Genomic DNA, 10147 nt, shown 5'->3' with positions numbered 1-10147 from the left:
TTTGAGGGGGAGATTTCTCAAGAGGATCCTCAAGTAACTGGTAGTGATATTGACTCTGACAATGATCAGCTCAATCCTCAAAAGACGAAGGCTTCTTTCTCAGGGGGAGCTTATGATGCTGAAGTTGAAAGCTCTTCTGCTGCTGCTGGTGATCTTTCAACATCTCCTCCTAAAAAGAAAAGCAAACTCATCCTTGATCTTAATGAATTAGCGGAAAAATGGAGTTTACCCACTAAGGAATTTAGAGAAATAATGGTAGAATATAATGTTATTGTTCGTCAAAATAAAAAAGAACGAAAAGCAGAACGTTTGTCTACCAAACTTGCTCAAGCTCTTGCCTCCGCTGATGAGAATGCAAACATTCAAAGCGCTGATAATCAGGTCAAGAAAATCTTCAATAATAATGTGGAGAAACAACACATTGTTTCAGTCCTGAATGATTGATAGGAAGAAGTTTAGAGATGTTCTTACTCACAGGTCAAAGCCTGATCCTATCATCAAAGTAAGATGCACCAAACCAAGGAATGAGTCACTAAAGCTTCACTTGGTTAGAAAGAAAACAGAATATGAATACACTAAAGTTGTATTTGCTCGTGAGCTAGTCAAATTTGGCTACAGCAAGTGGATGCAAATTCAAGGAATTATCGACAAACACAAGGATGTCCATGCTCAAGAAGTGAAGTTGGCAATCCAACATCTTCTCAACAAAGTAAATAAACGGAATCTTGTGCCATCCGTTGGTCCATCAGCTAGCTCATCTAGATCAGCCTCATCAGGAAGAACAGGCGCTCCCAGACAGTCCAAGGATACCAAGTTCCTTCTTCCTTATGGAACTAGATACATCAACAATGAATTACCAGCGGGTGTTGAACCTGTTCAGTATATGTTTATTCCAGAACCAGAGCACGAGATTTTATATCTCAACAGTCAAAATCATATGTGCTTTCAACACACTGATGACCTTCCTTCTGCTCCCACTGAACATTTGTTTCATCTTCGCTTGGAAGGACTAGGTCACTATGAGCTGGAAAGAGGATATCGTGTGCTGATTTCACTAGAGCTGGGTAGAATACTGGATGAACTTAAGCTTGATCAATTCAGATGGGTCAAGCCTGAAGTCTTAAAAGAAGCTGATAAGTTCTACAATGGATCTTACGATGACTCTGAAGAAGAAGTTTAGTTTTGACATCATTAGATATGGGGAGATTGTAAGGTCACACCTTATGATCTGATGAGTCAAACACACGACACGTTGATATATCATCGTCAACATCTACACATCTATAACGTCAACGTATCAAGCTTATAAGCGTCAGCTTACAGTTTAGTTATCCGATTGTAATCCTTTGTATATTAGGAAGATATCTTTGTATATTAGGTAATAATATAGATAATTATAGAATAGATCACAGATCCGGTATCTTTGTGATAAGATCGGTTCTTAGTATAGATTAGATGCAATCCCTTCAATCAAGGGATATACATGTAAAGATTAGTATATATACAACATTAGGGCAAACCCTAATGTTGTGATCGTGGCTTTGTGTCAATCGTCTTTGTGACAAACCCGCCTTTTTGGTGACGACAAAACTCTTTCTTGGTGAAAGAACACTTTGGAGAACTTCTGTGTTATTTACTTTCTGTTTATTGTTTTTCTTAGATTAGTTTTACGTTTGTTATTCATACTTGAAGTGTATCCAATCGATACAAACCTTCAAATACCTCTGATGGGTTTCGAGCCTCTCAAATATTAACAACTAGGTAGCGGAAACAATAAACAATTCTAATCAAATACTCAATACCAGATAGATCTAACTCAACTAATCTATGCAACTTTGATAGGACACATAAAGTAGGAAAAACATACCTTTGATTTCTTTATATGTTTCTTCTTTTGACGGGCCAATTGAATGGATTAGAGAATCCAACGTAGAGTTACTCTTTTGTAATCGCAACCAAAAAGCAAACAAGAATAGATCCAAGCAATCCTCGAACTAAGAACTTCAAACATAATCGATATCTCGATTCTGTTCATCGACCACGACATGGAGAACACCTTTCCACAGTGTGAGAATTGCACTTCGGGATTATACAGGGATTTTGAGGATTCCGAACTATTTAGGCTGAAAGGTATATTTCATAAGTTCCAAAACCGGATTTGGAGCCCTCTATTTATAAGGAGGTGATTTGAAATCCCGAAGATAATTACCAAACTTAATTGTAATTATGTTTGGAATTCAAATCATTCTGGAATATTCCATATTCCTTTATTTACTATTAATTATTTAACAAAGCAAGTCCCTCAAACAAAATATATTTTGATATCTGCGTTTTATTTTGTTCTTGCGTGTAACCCAAAAAAACATTATTATTTATAGTAATATTACTAGACTTTGTTATGACTTTGGGCACTAATCTCCATTACTCCTATTACCGGTATGTATTCTTGAATTGAACTTGTATCGTTGGGCCTTAGTCTTTTGGGAAAATTTTATGGTATTGGACCTGTTTTGGCTCATTGGGCGCAACACAATTCTGGCCCATGGGCTTGACGTGATTTTAGGGTTTGTTGGCTATTTAAACACATTTAAGCCCCTAGGTTTGGATCATTTCCAACGTCCACCACCCTTTAAGAGTGTGTTCGAAAACCCTAGCCCTTCTCCTCCCAATTTCTAGCTTGATTTCCTCCTTTAGAGCTTAATCTTCCATGTTTTGTGTTTTAGCTTGAAGATTAAGATTTCTTTTTGAACTTGGAAGTGAAGCACAAGAGTAGATGCATAAAGCTCACACCTTTTCTTTACTTCTGTAAATAAAAAAGCTCCAACCTTTCCTTTCTATTTGTTTGATCTTGCTTATGGTCCTTTTTATGCACTTTTGTTCCAATTTTTGTGATGAGCTTGGAGTTGATGTGACTCCAACTCATTCTAAACACTTAGGATTGTTATTTGGACCATTTTGAGATGAAAAGTTGGTAGCACGGTCTTGTTCTTTGAGTCATGCCAACAGTGTTGTCATTTTAGGTCATTTTGAGCTTGAAGTTTATATCTAGTGAGTTTTTGGGATGACTTAATGGATAAAGTTGGAAACTTTATCCATTTGAACGTTGTTAGAGTCTAGATCTGAAACATTAGGTAATGACTTAATGGATTAAGTCAAAATCCCTTGTGAAGATGGCAAAGCGCGAGACACTTTTGCTGGACGCGGGGTGCTTTTAGGGTTTTCTCAGCCTCGCCTGTTTTGAGCTCTAAACCTGACTATTTTGTCTTTCATCGAGGCACAATGTGCTTCTCTAAAAGCATGGCACACTTTTGGACCCATAATGGGCTTTTTTTTGACTTTTTAACTAAGTTTGACTTTAGGTCAAACATTAGAGTTGGGTCATAACTGAGGTTGACATTTGATCACTTATGTAGGTGGTTTTTGTACCAGTTTTTACTTTTCTACTAGTTGTGGCGATTGTCTGACTGACTAAGAGGTGAGTCTTCTCACTATACTATGATTAGACACACGGTGTCATTTGTATGCTTGTTGTCTTTGTGACTTCTTGCTAGTATGTTTATATGCTTGCTGGGCTGGGGCCCATTATATAGATGGGGTCTATTATTTAGGACGGGGCCCTTTATTATGTGTTGTATGTGGTATTTTGGACAACTTATTAAGCTTTGTGCTTGCGGTTTAAGTTTAATTGTTTCATGTACTTTTGGTAACAAAGGGAACAACCCGACCTGATTTCATTGGATCCTACAGAGATTCCGCACTTTCTATTTATATTTTAATCTAATGCTTTTATGAGATTAAATTTCATATAATCTGATGTTTTGATGAGATTACACTTTATACTCTGATTACCTTTTGATGGAATGGAAATGATAGTTCTAATTTACTTAAAAAAAAAGACTTTCTTTGGATTTTTTGAACATTACAACTAGTCAAATAGGCGAGTCACCGGTTGTGGAGTAAAGCCTGACCTCGATCCCTTAAGGAAAATCCACAAACACATGATGTTCCATTTCAATAGCTACAATAGACACCGTAAAAATATCTAAAGCTAAGTTAACCCCTCTGGACAAATTAGATATTGTTAGAAATCTACCTAAATGTGTCTTCCAAATAAAGATATCAACCTTACTCAACACTTTCCTACACCACCTAGAGGTAACATCAGAACTGTCTATAATGTAATGATCAACCTCTTTCCTTAAAGAAGATACTAAGTAATTTCTTGTCCTCTTCCAAACTCCACTTCCGTTCTACATCTCCTCCCTACTTGAAACAATAACATGTTGAAAAGCCAAGTTAAGGTTCAAATTGAACCTATTAAGAACCTAGTTTAATATATCGATTCAACCCCAAGTACTCCTCCCAGATATGTAAGATCTCAACAAAACTAACCCCCCGTTTCCCACTCAATTGGCCTTTATCATATCCTTCCAAAGGCAAGATGTGTTATCAGGAAACCTCCACCACCATTTATATAAGATAACTCAGTTGAAAAACTTTAAGCTTCTAATGCCAAACCCACCATTTTAAAGCTATTTAAAACCTTGTTCCACATCATCCAAATGATCTTTCTTTGTTCATAGTTTCCTTCCAAAAAGAAAGTGTTTCAAATGCTCTATAGTTTTTTAATAACCAAAACAGGCACCTTATATAGAGAAAAAAGGTAGTTGCCTAGGCTTTCGAGTACTGCCTTACAAAGAGTAAGACTCCCGCCTAGAGATAGAGCTTTAGTTTTCCATAAAGAAGGTTGATTTGAAACTTCTCGATCAACGGAAACCAAGCCAAAATTCTCATCATTTTACCTCCTATTGACATTCCAACGTAAGAGAATGAGAAGTCTCCATAATCACAAGTCATCATTTGTCACACCCCCAAACCGAAACGGCGGAAACGTTCGGGGGCGGAGGATGTCATGTATAGTATCATAACAATTGAATAATAGTAATCATAGCAACAACAACCTTTGTATTAATAGCATAATGTTTACATTGTATTTGAATCATACACGATTGACTCCAAAAGTAAATAACAAGTAAAGACTCGAAGCTACTATGCTCCATCTTCATGAACCCGGTGCGTGTACCTGTCTACTAGTGTCCTGAGAATACAAGTAGGTTTTGAAAGAGTATCAGCATAAAGCTGGTGAGTTCATAAGCATTTTGTTTTGTAAAAATTGTTCTTTGTTCTTTTGAAAAGTGCGTTATGTTTCTCCAGAAAACCTTATATTTTCTGATATAGTGAATGTATAAACCTTAAGTAAAAATGATTCTTACCAGTTCCTCCTGCGAGTACTTAGTGTATACAAATCATATACAATCCAGATCGAACAAACAATTGATTGTGTGGTTCTGCCCCAAGCCCACAACCAAACAAGGAACAGGAAATGAGGCGGAGGCCACACATTCCACTGGTTGTCGGATCCTCATGTACATAATCCTAAAGTATTCACTAGATACTTACAAAGTTAACTGTATTGGTCCTTTGATATCTATTGAAAGTGTTCCTCAAGAAAATCCAATATCTTCTTATGTAAAGCATGATTAAACCCATTCTTTCTATAACTTCTTAGCTCATACTAGTTACGTATAAACCAATATCGAATGGACAGTTAATTGTGTGGATCTGCCCTAAACCCACAACCAAACAAGGAACATGGAATGAGGCGGAAACCACACATTCCACAGTCTATCGGATATTCTTCATACGTAACCCGGATGCATAAACTAGGGAATTAGAGAATTAATAATGAATATTCGTTAATTGAATAATTAACCAATTGTTTGTAAAGTACTGATGTTTACCCTGGAAAATCCTATATTTTCCCTAAGTGTAAGTTATTGAATCCTCTGTTCTAAATCGTAGAGTACAAGTATCTACCATACTTATGTTGTTTAAACATTGTTCTGTTTTGAAAACCCTGGCTACCCTAGTAATGTATAGTAGTCTTATTACATAAATAAAACTAGTTGAAAACGTGTTGTTCTGTATACTGGAAGTGTTGTTAATACCCTCCTGTGATCACTTAGTACATACGAGTTATAGAAATCTAGATCGAACAGACAGTCGATTGGGTGATTCTGCCCCAAGCCTACAACCAAACAAGGAACAGGAAATGAGGCGGAGATCACACATCCCACAGCATGTCGGATGTTAATTTCATGTTACCCTAATGTACATACTAAGTCATCACATAGTTACTAACCCTGTTGACTGTTTGTTAAGTATATTATTATAACGTGAACGAGTCGTTGTTTCACCTGTGGATTCTTATAACTATACTGATGGACGAATACCAATACGACGTACTTCGAACGTCGAAAACTGAAAAGACGTTTGTCACCCCCGGTTGACTGTAGCTAATAGTCAGGGTGCGGGATTGTCAGTCCCGTATAGATCTATTCACAAACTCACGCTCTCCCTCCAGGGGACTCTAGTTATAAGGCGTCTCACATTGTAGTTCTCTCAACGAATCCATGAATAATACTATGAAAACCCTTTTTGTTATTAACATGAATCCTTATAAAATAATATCCTTTATTTCATAATTCATAAGTTTGTTTCCCTTGTTCTGAAAACTGAGTTTGAAATGTTTGTATCCTAACATGTTTTGTAAACTGATTTCAAGTCTAGTAGTAACGATGTTTACCATGTCCAGTAAGTTCTATGTTCAATGTGTGCTAATGATAGGTAAATATAATAAACCAAATTATATCTTTAAACACAAGATTTCTTGTGCTTTTACTTGTATTCCCCCCTTGAAAACATTAAAAAAACTCGAAAAATATAGGGGTATGAACTCACTGTTAGTTGTGTGCAAGCGTCAAACCAACAGACTGGAAATGAAGACCCTCGAGCTGTTGTATGTGGCACTTAACGGAATCCTAATAACAATTAAATACATATATGTATCTAAATTAGCGATTTCGTTAGATAAAGTGTTAGAAAACACTTGCTTTTAGTTAAGGAACGTTACCGAGACTTGATTGAATCGAGGAAAATGAGTTTTCAGTCTAATTCACCACCTAGGGAGGGTTTGCGGCCGTGCAGGGGGGTTTACGGCCGTGAAGGGGGGTTTACGGCCGTGAACTGTTTCCGGCCGTGAACAGGTGTGCGGCCGTGAACAGCCTCTTGAAGGGTTTACGGCCTTTGAAGGGTTGAAGCGTGTACGGCCGTAAACTCAAAAACAAGGATGTTGGATTCGATGAAAACGCGTTTTGGATGCTCCTAAACAACCTCCAAAAGTGTTTCCTGATGTTTTTTCGGGAGAAATGAGGGTGTTTTGGGGTTTACGGTCGAGAGGTAGAGAGAGAGAACGAGAGTGTTTTCGGCCAGAAAAGTGTAAATGAGGGGTAGAGACTCGTATTTATAGGGGGTTTTCATGGTCGGTGGTGGGGTCCACCTGTCTTGGCCGTAAACGAGTGTACGGCCGTAACCCCGTGTTACGGCCGTAAACTCACTTAGGCCGAAAACTTTTTAGTTTTTCAAGGAAATTCGGGTTCTTCGCGCGATTTTGGTTCCGACTCATATAAAAATTTAATTATATAAAACTAGATAATTTTCTAAACTAAGAAGTTTGACGGGAACTTAATAAAATTCAAATTTTATTAACGGAAATCGGTTAATGGAAACGAAAAAAGGTTCGGGTTGTCACATCATTCTCCCATGCAAATAACCACATACGTAGACAGGCCCACCCCCAAACACTTTATTTTTGTTAAGATTGACTTTGAGGCCGAGGCACGATGAAAACACCTCAATATATAATACATATTTGTTAGAAAGGTATAATGAATATGAGAGTGTTATATACTTACGCTTAGGTTAGGTGTAAACAATCTCATTTTAACCAAAAAAATCAACCCTAACTACTTGGTTTCTTTCTCTATATTATTTGCAATTTATTGTTCCATTCATTCATTCAATTTAATTTGTTTGCTTGTTATTTCACTGTTTTTTTACCACCGGCTTTTCTACACCATCAACACATGCATGTGTGATTCTTTTAATCACTATATGGTATATTAAAGAAAGCGAAATATAATTAATAGAAACTAGAGGGGAATCATGCGCGCCGTTGGCGCTGTGTTTGGTTTTTTTTTTCCTTATTTCAAGCTGTACCAAATGGTAGAACATAGTATAATATTAATCAAAACATATTACATATACAGAAGGGGTCTTCATATGACAAACAAATCATTGAAAGTATGTTGCTATTTAGTGTATTTTACCCTAGAAAAGAACCAAAAAAGTAAAAATGTTTTGAGATGATTTACCATTTGTTGCAAGCCACGACCAAAAGAAACAATATCTACAGAACCACCGTATGCTGCACCCGATCATAACCCCAGTTTTATAATTTATACACAACACAGCACACCAGTGGGCAAAGGGTATTTCAGTCATTTACATAAATGAGAGAATGCCTACCGGGATACGATTTTTTCAGACCATCTGCCTTCGGAAACTTCTCAATCCATTCTGTACCTTCAGACCTCCTCCAAGCTAGGAAAAAATTATAAAAACCATATATAAATTTATATATATACCTGCTTGTTGGGCTTCAAGAATTGTTGGGCTTTTCTTGAAGCCAAATTATAGGCGTGCCTTGTTCTGGATGCAATCACCTCCATCAGCATTAACGATCTCAAAATTAATCTCTTAAACTTTCATTCAAGGAAACCGAATCAGTTTCCAAAACAGTTGACAAAATGGGTTTTCCACCTTACAAAACGTATAATCAACCCTTGCCCTTTGAAGACGGGTTAGATAAAAATAAAAGAATCTTTCAATAAATTGATTTGAATGATGTGTCAATTAAGTTGGTGAAAAAGTATCTAAAAGCAACTGATGGTAAACTCACTTAATGAGACCAAAACTGAAAGTATGGAAATAGAAAATTCAAAAAAAAAAAAAACAATGAAATTTAACCTTCTTTTTATCTTTCTAAACCAGACAAATTACTCTTGAAAGCTCTACAAATCTTTAAAAGTGATCCCTGTAATTTAATCAATCGAACACTACAACAAAATAAATGAGGGTATTTTAGGAAATTACATGTGGTTCCCAACTGTGATGAATTTACGACACCACAATGACAATGACTTTCAGAAAACTCCCCAAAAACATATTACTCATAAGTAGGAAGCTAAACAGGAAGCCCTAAATCCAATTGCAATTAGTATGACAACCTCGTTGAAACCAATTAATTGATCACTTGTAGTTGTAGATATTCTGCAACCAAAATAGAAAAAAGTAGATAAAATGAGTTAGAATACTATATATAACATATACATGGCAAATAGTTACAATAATATAAGCGTGCAGGAATGTTTCATTAGAGAAGATATAGCAAGGGCATTTTGGGAAATCTAATTTGTGGAGTACTTTCTTGATAAGCTAAAAAAAACTTTAAATCCCGGCCCGAGGTACCTTCACTGACAATGTCTTGGTCCGGTCCGGTAACAAAAATACCCAGAATTGATGAAGTGAAACCACTAAACCTGCAATATTGTAGCATTAATCAAAATTATATACCAGAAAATACAGACTAATAGACATAAATGATATATGATCAGAATCCACAGGAAAAAATGAAAAGCTTAAATGTTGATCTCCATTTATTCGAACATCCAAGCATACACCAATATAAAACATAAATTTTTAATTTTAACAACGATCATAAGCCCAAAAAAGCCTTTAAAATTGCAACAATACACTAAACTTATTATCTTTTGAATATGAATGTCACTTTTATGATGAAGCAACTCCTAATAATCAAACGAAGTCAAAACTAAATTCAGAAAAAGAGTTGTTGGTGCTTCAAACGGTTTTCAAAACTAAATACCCGATGATAAATGATTTGGTTTGTTTCTGGGTAAAAGAAGGGAGTTTGATAGTGCAGTAATGACTTCAGATTTGCAATGGAGATATAACTTTTCTAGTAAACACCTCCTACATTGATCCAGTTGTAGTACCTAAATTTAAATATTAAAAAAATACAATTTTTAGCAAGAATGAATAAATGATGAATACGCTTTAAGAAAGAATTAAATAATCTTACCATGAGTTTACCAATATCAGTTGTTACTATGGTTTTGGATTAGAACCCACAATAACAACAAAAAGAAAGGAACAATCTCTGGTAAGG

At 36.0% G+C, this 10147-nt stretch overlaps 1 long non-coding RNA gene across 1 annotated transcript; it reads right to left on the bottom strand.

Moving 5' to 3' along the window:
* Positions 1 to 9194: 9194 nt before the first annotated feature.
* On the bottom strand, positions 9195 to 10147 carry LOC145134706 (uncharacterized). The gene is made up of 4 exons (XR_013719285.1): positions 10061 to 10147; positions 9845 to 9974; positions 9430 to 9500; positions 9195 to 9231 (listed from the first exon to the last, which is right to left on the bottom strand). It is a non-coding gene; the product is annotated as an uncharacterized LOC145134706 (long non-coding RNA).

Source organism: Lactuca virosa, chromosome 8, assembly GCF_052849685.1.
Source record: "Lactuca virosa cultivar CGN04683 chromosome 8, Lactuca_virosa_CGN04683_v6, whole genome shotgun sequence".
Classification (NCBI taxonomy): domain Eukaryota; kingdom Viridiplantae; phylum Streptophyta; class Magnoliopsida; order Asterales; family Asteraceae; genus Lactuca; species Lactuca virosa.
The sequence above is the reverse complement of the archived record's forward strand: the minus strand, read 5'-3'. Positions and strand labels throughout refer to the sequence as shown.